Source organism: Pinus tabuliformis, chromosome 7, assembly GCF_031772625.1.
Source record: "Pinus tabuliformis cultivar Carrire ecotype Pingquan chromosome 7, CPIR1, whole genome shotgun sequence".
In the NCBI taxonomy this organism is placed as follows: domain Eukaryota; kingdom Viridiplantae; phylum Streptophyta; class Pinopsida; order Pinales; family Pinaceae; genus Pinus; species Pinus tabuliformis.
In genome coordinates, this window is record NC_142293.1 from 846,492,405 (window position 1) to 846,509,585 (window position 17,181).

The 17,181-nt window shown below is 35.0% G+C and overlaps 1 pseudogene; it reads left to right on the forward strand.

The window, feature by feature from the left end:
• The first annotated feature begins 3,889 nt into the window (after window positions 1–3,889).
• The window catches only part of LOC149250271 (bifunctional riboflavin biosynthesis protein RIBA 1, chloroplastic-like), a 31,202-nt pseudogene continuing 17,910 nt past the window's right edge, over window positions 3,890–17,181 (forward strand).

Here is a 17,181-nt window from a genome sequence, read left to right on the forward strand (position 1 = left end):
AAGATCCTTCTATCCTCCCAGTGCAGTGAAAACCCTTCTAGGAAAGGTGGGTACATACCTATGGCCTCCCTCAAGGAAAAGTGCACTCCAAATGGTCAAGCACGCACTATTGGGTAAAACTGTGCTAGCCTAGGATGAAAAGCGCATTCCATAGAAACAATGATTTTTTGTTGAGAAAATTTTCACCTTATTTCAAGCCTCCTCTTCCTTTGAGAGCATGACACACTCCCGATGGTTGAAGCCTCACCCTTATCCATTCCCCAACATGCTCTATGCCCAAGCATTTCTTAACCTATTCGTCTAAAGAACATGGTGCAGTAGGGAAGGCTGAAGGAAGCCTCCTCTCTTCCTTTGACCAATCAAACTACGCTCCTCTAGAAGTCTCCTTTCCCTATGAGTGCATAATGTAGTCTTGAAGGTTGAACCTTTCACCTTCCCTCCTTCCCAATGTTCTCATGCACCCTAGCCTTCCTTATACTCTTCCTTTTAGTGCATAACATAGTCCTAAAGGTTTAAAATTTCACCTTCCCTCTTTCCCAATGCAGTCATGCACCATAGCATTCCTTTGATCTTTTCTTTAAGTGCATGGCACAATAGGGAAGGCTGAAGGAGGTCTCCCCTCGCGCTTGACTGGTCAAATGTGCTTTTAACCTTTCCTCTCTTTTCTTTAGAGCGCATGACACAAACTTGAAGCGTGAAGCCTTCCACCTTGTCCCTTTGGCTTCCCCCACTATGGTGGACCAAGGAGAGCTCCTCCTCATAGTGTATGTCATAGTAAAAATGAGCAGTGCAGCCTTCCTAAGCCAATGATGAGTTTGACTGCACCCTCTTAATCAAGCCATCTTCTTTTAACCCTCTCACGAACCTATCATGAGAAAATCATTCTATGAGCTAGGTAGTGATAAAATATATGTCTTAAGACTAATTTTTCATTGCCATGAATGATCTTAATTAGTAGGAGTACTATCTCAACATGACAAGGTGATGCTTAAGGAATATAGTAAAGAGGATGACCCCATAACACTTGTAGAGAATATGCACAAAGAAGAACAATCATGAAGACATGAAGTAGATCATGGACCGAGATAGTAAGTACATTGCATAATGACTTAGAGGATTCATATATTGGTCAAATATCCTTTGGAGGGTGAAGATGAGCAACAAAGTGAATCTTTCATGAAGATTAAGTATAGTTCATATCTACCATAAAGAATGCAAGAGGAAGCAACAAGCAAGACAAATTGGCATCACCATTGCATCATGAAGTCTATGTCATCATTGTCAAGTCGTAACTTGTAAAAGTGTTATCATAATGGTCAATATGTGTCCATGTGTCACTCCACATCATCATGTGGAATGTAATGATGTATTCCCAAGAAAATGACAAAATATAATGTGTGGAAGTCCAAGAGTCATATGTGGAATATGAAAAGTCACTTAGTCATCTATGGAAAAAATGTATTTAGGAGAAGTCCAAAAGTCATTAGAAGTTCAAGTTTTGTTTGTAAGTCTAAAGGAAACATTAGAAGTCCAAGAGTCATGAGGGTAATTCAAGAGTCATGAGGGTATTTATAGAGCCATGGGGATATGAAAGGTCATTCCACTATTACAAAAGAAACCTCGTAACTCAAGAAAGGGTATTTTGGAGGCTTAATCTTTAGATACCTAATCTTGGCTTCTCTACTTGGAATAGGAGAGAAAACTATCCTTTGGAGAAGCAAGAAGTGACTTAATGTTCCACTATTGGAACTAGTGTCTCATCATTGTAACTGTGTACTTGGATCTTTCACCTTATAATTGAAGCTCGATGAGCCAACACATTTTCATGCATGTATTGCATATTTATTAGGACTTTTATTTGGATGTTTTCTATATATGTTTCATTCACATGTACTAAGGAAATTGAACTATTTCAGTGGCCTCAGTACTTATCTTGTTGAATGTGTGTTGTTTGTGGTTTAACGATCATTGTGTCTAACTGAACTATTTCACTAGATAACTAACAAATCTTTCTTTACTTGTGTGTCTCTACTAGGTTAGTACTATTACTTCCTTCTAGAGGCTCACTTTTCCCCCCCAGCCCCCTTGTGACAGTCTCCTTCACACATTACAATCGCTGTTTCATAATGTCAAGTTACTTGCTTGTTCAAGGGTTATGTATATAATCTCTTATGTTATTCATTGAAACCAAGGTGAACCTTACAGTTATGGTGGCCGGGTCGATACTCTGGATGGGGCTCCTACTCCAAATGGTGTGAGGTCTAATTGGGACCACATCAAGTAGACCCCCTGCATGTTGATGATATCCAACGCCGTCAACACCTTCCTTATAGATTATCACAATGGGGTGTTGTCTTTTATTAGGAAAACCTAATGGAATGTGAAAAAGTTTAGTTGTTGTTTTTTCATAATAATTTTCACATGCATTTTTAGAAGTACCCATTACTTAATTATGATTTTTGATACACCTAATATCCATCACTTTTTTTATAACAAAATTACTTCTCTAATGAGGTTTGGAAAATATAATTTCAATGCAAAATCATTGGTCATTCATAGGTGTGTTCAGTGTGTTTTTTGAGTAGTGAACATAATACTAAAATTACTATTGCTTGTTATACCAGAAATGAGTTTCATTTACTCAAGTAGATGTGTCACGTCTCATAACATTCATACATTAAGTTTAAAGGAATATGAGGCTTATGTAAACATAAAATTAGAAAATACCCGGATGCGGGTGTCAGCCTGAGGAGCGAGTGAATCATATACATAAGGCAGATGGCATTGGCTTATGTCACGACTGGACGGCTCTGGTCTCTCATTAAAGATTATAAATGCTGATGAGATTGAAAGGAATTTGTGTGATGGTTTCAAGTATGGCGAATTTAATCGCTCTGTCCTCTGATCCGGCTGGCGATGCCCTGTATCGTTCCAGATCATTCCAAGCGGAAGTCTATTTAATGGAGTATTGGCTCCAGGTTTGCAATTCAGGTAGTGTTGTTTTGAGTTCAAGTGATAATGGAAGGAAGGTGCCCAATTCTAGCTCTGTGAGGAGTCTCAGAGGTCTCACTTCCGACCAGCGTGCGCCCTCTGTCATTCTCAGGGTGGGAAATTCTTCGCTCTCGACTGTGCAGAGGAAGGTGCGGTGTAAAGATTCTGTCTCGGGCTCTTTTAGAGACTTTCTGAGTGATAGGGTCACGGCTTTGCCTCTCAATTCAGGAATTGCTGGTTCTGTGTCTAGTTTTGGCACTAAGTCTCTCTGTGTTAATCACTTGTGGTCTCCCCCGCTCATGGCCCCGCGTCAAAGAGGAGTTCCGAGAAGAGGGGGTGTATGGGGCTTAAGAAGAGGGCAGGAAGCTCGAGCCAGAGAAATTCCTCCGCTAGCTATAGTTGCGCCACCCTCTTCCCCCTCAGAGGAGTCTGACCCCTCTGAGAACAGCCATGTACACACCTCCAGATTCACCTTCAAGTGCAGGCGAAATCAACCGCTTATTTCAGTCATGGTAACAGTGATTGCTTCTGAGGAAGAGGAGGAAACAGTTAGCCCGGAGGAGGACCACGGGGAGCAAATTCGAACACGGAACGCCCAGATGAATGCAGAGGATGGTAATGAAGCAACCCCTCCTCCGGATGTCAGTAATCCTATTGCTCCTGTTGATGGATTGGCCACACATCCGCATCCGGTCCCTCCACTAGAAGTTTGCCTGGAAGATATGGGAGATGGAATTATGCTCGATTGGCTTCCTCTCCCGCAAGATGCCAATAATAGCGTACAAGGTGAGCCTCCGAAGGCTTAATTTCTGTTACAACTCTTGATTTATTTTCATGTTTTGGAGCTTTTTGGTGGGGGTTCTTCTATATGCGTGGCGCCTAGTTTTTGTCATTGGGTATGGGACCTTTCAGAGCTCGTGGTGTTTCCAGAACTCTGGAACTGATGGTCTCCTTACTCTTCTCCGCAACACTGCTACCAAGCAGCAAGCCACAAGCTTATGAATCACTGGATAGACAATTCTGCTTACTGCTGTTCTTTTGATGGGGTCTCTTTTGTAAGTCAGGTGGCCACTTGCACCTGTTCTGCTTATGTTCTTTTTGATGGGGTCTCTTTATGTAATTCAGGTGGCCACTTGCACCTGTTCTTGTTTCTCTGACAGAGGGTGGGCTCATGCATCCTCAGAGGTTAAGTCCTCTATGTAAATATTTTTCTACTTTTTAATACAATAGCTTAGTCTTTACACAGAAAAAAAAAAAAAAAAAACAAAACAAAAAAAAAACAAACAAACAAACAAAACATAAAATTAGAAAATAGTAGTTAATTAAGTTTACTTTGGGTGGTTGGGAGGAATTATTGGGATCCTCTCCACCCATGTTTAATTAATAATTATGCTCAATATTTTAGTAGATGACACACACATAGTTGGAGAGGGTTATACTCTATATTTAGATGAGTTATACAAAAATTACTTGATCAATTTGACACACATTTGAAAGATCCCACTTCTCTTTCCTTCTTAAGGTGTGTGAACCTCCTTTTAGAAATCATTCTTACCTTTTAGATAGTCTACATATTATGTTAAGACACAAAGGTTCATGATGATACACGCATAGTGTTAGAGGGTTGTACTTTGTATTTAAATGAGTTTTACCCCTCATAAATTGAATTCATTAACAATAATTATTTGTTCAATTTATACATACATTTTCTTCTTAAGGTATGTGAACCGCCATTGAGAAATTCTTATTCCCTTTTACATAAACTAAATATGATGTCACAACAATATGGTTCATCTATTCATGTTCTCACTATACATGTGGCTTACTTTAGTAATGTTCTGATTGTAAGTACAAGTTATAGAACCATTTTGTCATTGTTTATGATCGAGAGTCATTTATCATTTTTGTCCTGGATCATCGAAATAAATAAATGATATATTAAATTTCGTAATGTATTAGAATAAATGAATAATTGATTAAGTTATCATGTTTCCTATGGAATTTTATTTGTGAAGCACCCATCTCTTATTTATCATATTTGTTGTAGAGTTTCTTTCTCTCTTCTTTGTTAAATGAGGCACTAATTCCTTTGCATTGAAATTCAATTATTTATTTTAAATATGAGTTTTTTTCTTTTAAATATGATTCTTGTAATGTAATTCATTTCATAAATTTATATTATATATATATAAATATTTCATATTAAATTGGTGTATGAGATGCAAAAATTTAACTACTAAACTCTATGGAAATGTGCATGCTCTACCTTCTCTTTATTTAAATTTGTGAGCTCTTGAGAAGAACTACATGATTGTAACCATTAAGCCTATGTACAAACAAATTATTAATAAAAAAATAATTATTTATAATATTTAATTTAAATTAATAAATTTCAGTATAGTTCTTATTTTTTATTAATATTAAAAAATTATATATTATTTATATTGAAATTTGGAAAAATTAAATCTAAATAAAAATAGTTTTTTTTTAATGTTTTAACATATTAAAATTTATTACTAAGATTTTTTTATGTATTCTTTGAGTTATATTTAAATATCATTTTAATTTTAACATATTAACTTATTTTTATCGATAAAAATAATGACAAAAAAGTCTTATCCATTAACAATACAACGGAAATTTTAGTTTTATACTAATGGCTTTTTTTGGTGGAGTAAAAAAAATGTATTCCTTTCTGAACAGGAGATTACATGAAAAGATGAGAAACTGAGATTGGTCAATCACTGGGAAACCCAAACAAATCCAAAGACAAGCTAACGTGAGATTGAAATTATAAATACATATAATGAGGTTCTAGTGTTTGAGGCCAAGAATAATCATGGGGTTTTCCATTGGTCTTTTCTTTTTTCTTACTAATCTCAACCCATCCCCTAATTATGGAAAAATTCTAGTGGATTCAACAACTATATTTCCTTTAGTCAATTCCATTTTTGAAGGGTATGCAATAATGTATGCGTCCATATTACTATCTGAGTGATATGATTCATCAAGACGTTTGTGCTTTTTTGTGGATGAATCCAACATTAGGTTGCATCTTTTTCTTCCCCATTCGAGGGATCTAGACATTAGTGGAGATATGACTTAAGAGTTTGGGTGTGGGGGGCTGGGGGCGACCTATAATATAGGGCATGAGATGGTGTTGCATGGGGCTAAGTTGAGGCTAAAAGACAAGATTTGGTGTAGAAGCTTTTTTTGTTACATGTTGTCTTGCTTGTAAGTTGAGAAATTATTTTATCATTTTGGATATTTTGGGTGTTTCCATCCCTGATTATTTCTGTTGAAATTAGGGAGTTGAGAATTCCCTTGAGAAGAAGGGAAAACATTCTAGAGATGACCTGGTTGTTGATAGGACCTAGATTGAAAAGTTACATTTTCATAGTCCACTAGCTGCAAAAAGGCTAGTTCATTCCAATTGATGAGGATTCTATCAATAAGTCTTTTGCTGAGATATAATTCTACACATATGCATGCAAAGGTTACAATACTTCTCCCAAGTCCTGTATGTATTTATCTTAATAAAAAAACTAAGAGAGTTTCCTACAGAATGCAAGATATCTATATTTAAAAAATGAATGGGAATATTAGGGAGTCTAACCAACCTTGAGTGGCTAGAGATATCATGGACAAAGGGTTGAATGTAGGAAACCATATCAAAAGGAGAGCCCATAGTAGCCCCAAAACTAGGTTCCTTGATAAAAAGACCCTTTGGAGATCCCCTCGATTTCTAAAATAAAGCACAAAGAAACCCTTCAAGAAAAAATATATAACTATATTTAGGGATCAGGTTTGATTCACATATTCTCATAGTGTAGATGCATATGGCCAAAACCAAATAAAGCATAAAATAATGGCATTCCTCTCATATTCCATGCAAGAAATATTGGATTGGGAGTCTTCCACCTCTAGACTTGGAATATCTTCTTCTTGTTCCATAATGAATACTAGCCCTAGAAATATTTGGGAGTCATTTTTGAGAGCCTTAGCTTTAGAGTATCCTTAAAGGATCATGACTAAGACAAATAGGGAACACCCTAGGCTTTGGCTCCTTCGTTCAATATTTATGCTAGGAAGATTAAGGCATCCTTGGCTATACTAGAGTCTTTAAGCGCATGCCCTTATTGAAGCTTCTTTCACCCATGAAGGAGCCACATTGATATGGAAGAGATTCCTATATGATCTTGAAGTCTAGCTATAAGTGTAGAGACAATTTTGGTAACTTTCAATTTCATACAAAGGGTAGCCCCTAATATTTCCCTCATGAAGATTAAAAATATCGAGAGATCTGGTGCAATTGCATCACTTTAAAGGAGGAAAGAATATTGTAGCAAAATAATTCCCCTCCATGTTAACAGATATGTAGTAATGGCACTAAAATTAGGTGGCTTTATATGAAAGGAAGAGTCCTCAAGATGAAAATCCCCAAGAGACAAGGTGGTAGCTGAAGGTTTTAGGGTTTCCATCTTCACCCTTTACTTCTATTCAACCAATCATTTTATATGAATGTTTAGAAATAATTATTAGATTCTTATTAATATATTAACATATTCAAATTTTATTATTAAGCTTCATATATGTATTATTTGAGTTATATTAGATATTATGTTTATTTTAATATATCAACGTATTTTTCTCTTCAAAAGTAATTTCAAGAAAGTCTGATCGGTTATCCATACCAAAGGGATTTTTTTTTACACTGATGTTTAGAAATAATTATTTAATAAATTTTTATTAATAATTAGAAAAAATTATATATAATAATAAATAAATTTGTTTTTATTTTTATTTTGAGAAAAAATGGTGTAATTATTATTTTTTAGTAAGAATGAAAATTGATCATTTGTACTAATAATTGGAAATAATCATATATAATAATAAAATTGTCTTTTTTTTTCTTTCTATTTTTAAAATATATAATGTAATTTTTTATTTTTTTAATCTTTGTTGATGTTCAAAAATAATATTTATTAAGCCAATAGGATTTTTATGACAAGCTTCTTCCTCACGACACTGTAGCAGATTCATCGACCTTCAAAGAATATATCATTTCAATAGTGTGTTTGATTGTGGGCCTTCGATCTTCGATTTGCTTCGCCCGAGGTTCTTTGACTCTTAATAACCACACGCTAGTCACATGGCAGAGTGTGACATCATGACTGTGGAAAGGACGTTACGTCATATAGCCATTGAGTGGTGCCTTCTGGAGCTAAGTGTGAATAGGCCTTTATAATATCGCGTAATCGCAATCAAAGATTTCACAATGTAGCATTTGGTTGCAGTCCTAAAACTTGTGATCTCTGATGAGTGATGTGGCATGATCTACGTGGAGAGGAAATGAGTGAAGCCCCTCCACACAAAATTTTATCATATAAAACCTATGTTAACCCTTCCCACCCAAATTTACATGAAAACCTTTATTAACCTATGTCCACCCAACTTCATGATTTAGATAGACAAAACAAATATTTACATTATTTCCACCCTTTCGATGCGTCGATAACCCTTGATTCCTTTGAACTCTTTGTGACCATGGTGCTAGCCCCCAAATCAGAGCCCTCTTTATCAACAATTTCCAATTAGAGTTGTAACCTTGGTGCACGGCCTATCAATTCACCAATTGTCAAATTCTGATCAACTTCTGTGTTTGGGCCTTGGTCTTGTGGCTCTTCATGTGACCACAGTCTAGCCCCCGTATCGGAGCCCTTCAATCGGAGGCTATCAATTCAAGGTTTCACTTCGATTCACAATATGCCTCAACCTGCAATCATTGATCTCCCATACATGATGCCATCACTTCCATGTGTCACCTTTTGAATAATGCTATGTGTCGCCCTTGATTCCTTTGAACTCTTTGTGACCGTGGTGTTAGCCCCCAAATCAGAGCCCTCTCTATCAGTAATTTCCAATCGAAGGTGTAACCTTGGTGCATGACATGTCAATTCATTGATTGCTGATCACCGATCACCTTCTGTGTTTGGGCCTTGGTCCTATGGCTCTTCATGTGACCATAGTCTAGCCCCCGTATCAGAGCCCTTCAATTAGAGGTTTCACTTTGATGAACAATACACCTGAACCTGTGATTGATGATCTCCCATACGTGACATTATCACCACCATGTATTTGTCATGTGTCACCTTTTGAATAATATTGTGTGCCTCCCTTGATTCCTTTAAACTCTTTGTGACCATGGTGCTAGCCCCCAAATCGAAGCCCACTCTATTGGCAATTTCTAATTAGAGGTGCAACCTTGGTGCACGACATGTCAATTTGTCAATTGAAGATCACCAATCACCTTCTACATTTGGGCCTTGGTCTTGTGGCACTTCACGTGACCGCAATTTAGCCCTCATTTTAGAGCACTTCAATCAGAGGTTGTTAATCGAAGGTTTCACTTTGATGCACAATATGCCTCAACCTCTGATCGATGATCTCCCATACGTGACACCATCACTACCACATATATGCCATGTGTCACCTATTGAATAATGCCATGTTCCACCCTTTTTGGCCCTATTGTGAGCCTTGAAACTGTTGAATCCACTTGCCACATGTCAACCCTGTTGGTACGCCATGATGATGTCAGCCTCCATGTGTCACTTGTCGCAACCGATTGTTGCATGCAACATGTCCCTTAACGCATTTAGTCACTATTTTCCACGTGTCTCTTATTCTTATCGGATCTAATATTTTTGCTGCCATGCATCCCTTTGGGAGGAGACACAAAAGGCTCAATCTTGTTTGGTTTTGTAGACAAATACTTTGTTAATTTGTTATCATCCATCTCGACACTTTAACACTGGCGGCCCATTGCGGGCGTTTCATCGCATATCGCAACTCACAATATCAACACTTTTAAGATGTGGTCCATTTTCAGAAAGTTCCAATTGAGAGAGGATGCGATGTTCTATTGAATTATTTTTCATAACTCTGGAGGGTCTGGATATCAGAACGAATAGCAATTTCCAGAGTCGGAAGTTAGAACTTGAAAGAACAGGGAATTTGGAGGCCGACAAGGATTGCTATATATTTGAAACAGATAAGGTAGTGACACCTCAGATCCATGGGACATTCTTGTTGGTCTATTGGTAGAACGAACCTCTTTATAATAGAGTTATATAAGACTAATAACATCACGGAAATTCTTTTTGAAATTTTCGATATATGTAGAATTGTTCCTGTATAATAATAAACAAATATCTAAATTCTGAACCTCCGAACTATGCTATGGACCTCCAAACACTAATATGAAACCCTTATTGTTTTATCATAGCAAAATTAAATGTGAAATCGTATCTGGCCCTTATCATAGCTTTTGGAATACGACCTCCGATAAGATCCACTATCTATGCACATATCTTGCTCTCACTATCTATTTTATTCATTAATTACTGTTGATTAGTTGACTATGTGCATTTACTGTCATTTTATTCTCCCTCGTATGAAGATCATATGTTTTATGCCCTTGTATAGAGGAAAATTAATATGATCGGTCGACCTTTTTTTTCCACAAATTTCCAAAATATTTTTTCTAGTGTTAAGGTTTCAATGCCCGAAAACTCTTAATATATATTTAATCAGTATACCACATTTTTTTTTAACGGTATCAACTTAAAACCTCTACATGCATCTTGGTCTTAGTGGATACTCTATTCATTCACTAGTACAAAATGGCTAGTTAATTACTAAAAAAAGACTAAAATTTGCATATAAATGACCATTTTTCAGTTGGTGACCGATGGTAGCTAATTTACAATATCTCATAACGCGACCAACTTTTAGTCATTTTTAGCTTACTCATTAATTGGTTGTCTCAATTTTATTGTCTAGTAGTATATTTAGTCATAAATTTAGTCATTGATTTAGTCATTAATTGCCACAATTAATGACCAAATATACAACAAAATATATTACTATATGATTAGCCGAGAAAACCAATTAATGACCAAAGAAATATGACCAAAATGTTAGTCATGTTATAAGATACTGTAAATTAGCTACTAATAGTCATATATATGCAAATTTTAGTCATCATTTGAAACCAATTAATGACCAGAGAAATATGACTAAATTTTGGTTGTGTTATAAGATACTATAAATTAGCTACTAATAGTCATATATATGTAAAATTTAGTCATCATTTGTAATCACAAATTTATCATTTGCAGTACTCACTTATCTTTTTTGGTAGTTTCATATTCATTATATAAACGACTAATTTAGTAGTTTATATTCATTTCATTTACTTTCATTAATAATTATTATAAATGACTAATTTAGGTGTATATTCATTTTATTTGTGTTCATCATTAATCAATATAGCCTACTAGTTATTAGTTTTAGATTGATTTTATGTGTTCATAATTAATCAACATAAATTAATTAATATGATTTTGCGACTAAACTTAAAAAATGGCATACAATGTGCATGTTCATCTAATATAAAAACACATAGTTGCATATGCTAATTACAATACTAAACAATATAAAGTGAAACTATAAATAATTTCAACCACATAAATTATATTATATGAAATGTTAAAGTATTACAATATGAGTTTCCAACTTAATATTGGTTGGACTGCAATTTTCACATGAAATTATGTTTCATCACTTCAAAACGTTATCATTGTGCTAACAAGGCATTGCGGGTGAATTCAGCAACTCTGAAGACTTGACCATCAGTCTCTGTGTGTTTCTTGTGTGGGCTATTGACTCTAAGGGTATCACTAGACCGACTCTCTTGTCTCTCTCTTTTTGCATTTGTCACTCCACTGTTATTGCTCTCAACCTCTTTCTTCAATTCCTGCTTCTTACCATCAATACCAAGTTCTTTTTCTGAAAACAAAAGAATATATAATGCAGAGTGTAAGACATGAAATACAATGAACACTAGAATATAAACTAAAGTATATTATAAAGAGTTTATACAACATATACCTCAACATTAGCAATGTTAAAGCCATTTTTCCCCATACAAGCAAGAAACTCGAACAAGTTTTCTTCAGTTCGGCGATAGTGGCCACTATAATGTGGCTAGATGACCTATATAAACAAAGAAAATAAAATGTCACCATATAAAATAACACCTTAGTAACTTAGTATTCAACCTTCAAAGAAATCTTAAGCACAATCATGCTAACTAAGTTGCATGCTAAAAAGCTAAAGTTGTAGATAACTTGTGAAAACAAATAATCTGATGTGTGATGTTTAATTCTTGTCATTTTATTCACAACAACATTTCATTTTCTAATGCGTGAACTTGGTCAAGTATATAAACAACATGTGCTCAAATAACAACATGAAAGTAAACATTTTTGATCGTCATGAATATTTTTTAACACAAAATAACTATAAGGATTCCAATCAATATCGTGTAATACTAATTTCATCTTCAAGCTTTAGTTGTTGTTAAATGGACATGATACAAAGTATTTTCTATTTCATAGTTAAAAAACAACAAAGTCTAAAGAAATGTTCAAAATACAATCAAGCAATAAAGAGAGGATATCATGGAATGGAGATTGAAATTATAAAAAATTTGTTTACCTTTCCACTGATGTCTTTTCTAACATTCCTAAAACATTTTCTTGCCCAAAATAACCATGAGGTGAAAGAATCACAACATTAAAAACCATAGGAATCCCTACTATTTTGTCTAGAAAATCCTTCATAGTTGAATTTGGAGGTAGTTCTTGCACAATCATCTATTTAAGAAAAATAAGCAATCCTTTATTCATGAAATTCATATGATGGTAGAAATTTCAAAAAGCATACATAAAAGATTGTGTAAAAGATTAGCAAATGAATTTCAAAACAAAAAGATTGTAAAGAAACTACATCATAATATGGTGTTTTTAAGAATACAATACTCACTTTATCATCTTCCAACATAATTAGAAGGAGACTATCATTTGTGCCACATGGTGGGCTCTAGAATTTATCCATATGTGGGCAGAAATCTTTATGGGAAGTGACAATAACACCCATAAATCCATTTGGATGCATTGGATTCTAGGTGAGGAAATCATAGCATGGTAGTAGTTTCATATTTACAAAAGAAACAACACGTTGAGCATTGACAAGCATATTAATAACAAGAAAAAGTGTCTTATGACCAATGGCTATATAAACATTGCTAAATCCCATGATTCTAAAGCTTTTAGAAGTCAAGGCATCATCTTATGAAAAAAATATTATTACATCTTTCACAAATGGTTGTTTCAAGATAAATGAGTAGATATTGTTGTAAGTATAGTGTACACCACCCTTTCCATGACAGCAAAGGTAATTCAATAAGCTTTAACTACATGTTCACTTGTAATAAGAGGAAAAACTTAAGGAATGCTCCATCTTACACAAATGGCCATTGTGAACTCCCACGCAACAGAGTAAGTGGGAAGCGTGGGGTTATCGTTGAGGCCTGATTGTCACCAGTTAAAAAAACACACTAAAAACAATAATAATACCTTTCATTGCCATGGCCACATTAAATTTTTCCATGGTTGGCTCTGCCTTCAACATGAGCAGAGATGTTCACTTCATGGCACAAAAAATATGAACAATTTTTTTTTAACAAACCAAATTCTAAAACACACCTTTCCGGCCATGACTAAATTCATATGTTTACAAATGTGGTCGAATAGAAACAAAATTATCATCCATTAAGAAAATAATACATGTCAAAAAAGTATCATCCAAAGTTTAGGGATGTTGATGGAAACAATACAGGCTAATGGAATGAAGAGGAATAATATCTAGATACTAGAGTATAAGGAAAAGAGTTGGATCAAATATCTATTGCCAGGAGGGATGGCACATCCAAAATGTATCCTCTAGAAAACCAGATTAGTGGAGATGTGGAAAATTTCAATGGATGAGGATGAATCCCAAAAATTGAAGATCTCAGAAAAATACCCTTTCTCAATAGACTCAAAGGGTAATCCACTGGCTAGTGTGGGGGTGGGGATGTGCTTGATCCTTGGGGGAAATAGAAATAGTTGTGAGTGGGGTCTAGGGAGGCATCAAATAATTGATCAACTGATATTCATAGGAGATTCTTCTCTTATTATGACATACACGCCAAATTTATCCAGTCCAGTGGTTCTTAATCATGCAAGAATAATCTCAAGAATCAAATGATAGGGAAAAAAATGGTTTGATTTCATTGATTTATACCATGTGCTAAGAGGACTAAACCAAAAGGTAGATCGCTAAAAAAATGCAACATCTTTCCTACAAGCCATAAAACTAGTTACAAATGGAAGGAACATCACTCCTTATTGTCCCTATACCATGAGCTCTAATTATGATTTATTCAAAGTTTAATGTGTGAGACAGAAAATTGATATCACAATTCATATGTCAAGACAAGAAGAGGCATGCAAGCTTGTGGCAAGGATGAGCATTAAGATTCCTATATACAAAAGGGTGTGGCCATCAAATACCGGAGAAGATTGTTTTTAACATGTCAATTAGCTCCATAACATCAAATGTAGATGGAATTGACCTATTGAATGGGTTTTTGTATTTTCATTTCTAAATATTTTGCAACTTGTGTTGCTGGACAGTATATGGAAGGAAGTATGTTAGATCCTTATCCTTCCTTCTCTAGGGATTGGTGTCAAGCATCAAGAAAGTATATTCACAGGGCAATGACCACTATATTTTAATGGATGGAAAATAAATCATAAGAAATAAAACAATTCATTGAGATCCACTCCTCCAGCTTCATAATGACAAGCCAATTGATCTTACAAGAGGAGACTCAATGCTCGGTACACCGAGATGTTAGAAATAGTAAACTTACAAAAAAACCAAAATTCTCAGCTACAGATAGATTGTGCAAGGACTCAGTGTTTCGTTCAACCATGAAGAAATATCTGCTATGGGATTGTTATGACAAAATATTACCACTGTCACATAAGTAACTAGTTCCCCTTTTAGTGAAATATAAATCCAACACAGGGGAGGATTCCCTTGTAGCCTTAAGGAATCCTTAGGCAAGAAAAAATCAAGTCTAGGGCCTTCTATACTAACTACTTATTACTACAGCTTAAACCTAACATTCAAGGTAAGAAATAAAATGGTTTGTGAAGGGATTTTACATATTTTAGCATATAAACCTTCTAAGACCATTTTTGGATGTTTATCAAGTTAGCATAATTCAAAGAGTAAACCACAAACACTCCAAATGAAGAAAAAGTTATGGTTGTTGCGAAAATTGCAATTAAGATATTATATTTCAGAACACAAGTTATTACAGAACCAAATAAATTAGCCCTTTAACTTGAATCCCAATGAAAACTAGCGCTGGAAAGAAAAAATACATTATATTTTAATTGACATACAAATTTTGAAATTAAAAGGGCACATAAAAGCCCTAAAATGCAAATTGTTCATCCCTACGAAGGTTGTAAAATAAATCAGCAATACAAGATATGTTGAATGAGTCTATTTTCAACCATACAAATGCTAAAGTATGATAGCAGTATTAAACAATTCAGAGAATATTATGGGTCAATTTTTGGATATGTTGTAAGTTCTTTTCAACTCAAAGCAAGTTAGCACAAATTACGTGCATGAATAGATAGATCTCTGACTTGGGTTTGGATATTGTGGTCTACCTTGTTCAGGATGAAATGTTATGGGCAGTAGCATGGCTTCATGAAGCAACAGAAGACCAATACTACTTGAACTAGATGACTGATAATGCAGGTCCACTTAGTGGGAAAATGTAGGACATGAATGAATTTAGTTGGGATAATAAATATGCAGGGGTCCAGGTGCTTGCATCTAAAGTCATAGTGAAATATCAATAAATAAACCAATTTTCTAATGGTTTTTTATCTAGTTATAATTAGTATTTTCCATCAGCTTACGTTGCAAGCTTCATACCAATGGCCAGATTGGGCTACTCATAAACTCAATCATTTTTTATTGAAATTGAATGGACAATTGGCATTGTCTCTGGTCTTTGTCATCATCTTCATCATGAGAGAAACCAACATCTTCATTATGGGCTTCCTAAATTTCAGAAATGGACTTGTCGAGAAACAATTAGAAGATTTTCAAGGAAGTTTTGGACATATTTGTTTAGCAACAATGACTACCTAAATTTGGAGAATTTGTTAGCAGTTAATGGGGCATCACCATTGAAGTTCATTCCACCTTTGCAGAAATAGCAGAATAGCCAGTAATATTGGTACATCTTCATGGAACTAACAAAGTCATGGAAGTTTTGAGATATTTCATTTACTTAACAATGAAGAGGAAAGGAATATCCATGTTTTAAAATCCCAACCAATCAAAAATCCTCATTTTGTAGAGTTTTTAGTGGTCAACAATGTGGGGTCAGTTTCAAACCTATGACTTTGGCATGGCCCACTCAAAGTTGGTTGAGATAGGAGCCCCAAGGATATAGTTGTTCACATCACAAGGTTGAATATATTGTCAAATACTTCACACTCTTTAAAGAGAATTGGTATAATTTTTTTTCATTTTTATTATTTATAACCATGATAAAAATGGTAATACTCCTTTCATTTATTTTATTTCTCAAAAAATCAAAATATATGTTTGGAAATGGATTTTTTGAAGCCCTTGTCAAGGGAAACAAAAGAGCTTGAGTCATGGCATTAATGTCTACAATCTTGCAAAATGTGCTCAACATGACAATGGTTGAGATGGACCCTATAACACGGACGTTGGTAAACCTTAGACATCTGACATGATAAGGGGATTCCGTGGGGATGGTCAGACATATTGGGCACACATACAATGTGACAAGTTGAGACTAGGGCTTGGGTTCACATACCATGTAACAAACTAAAACAAGGGTTGTGGATGCACATATCAAGTTGTGTATGAATATTAGTTTTAGGCCCATCCATTGTGTGATAGACCTATATAAGGATCATCAACAAAAATTGTGTGGCAGGAAAAGGAATGACCATAATCAAGTAACCAACGTGTTCTTAAACAAATGGTAAGAACAACTATGGACTAGGTGGATGAGTGCACTTGATACATGACGAAGCAATTGAAATATGTAATGAGCAAAGGGAGAATATTAGGTGTATGAAGTTCCAAGGGGGTCATATTGAGGTTGATTAGACAAGTTATGCCTACATTCTAGTTGTGTAGAGCACATGATGTTGGTGGATGGTAGAATGA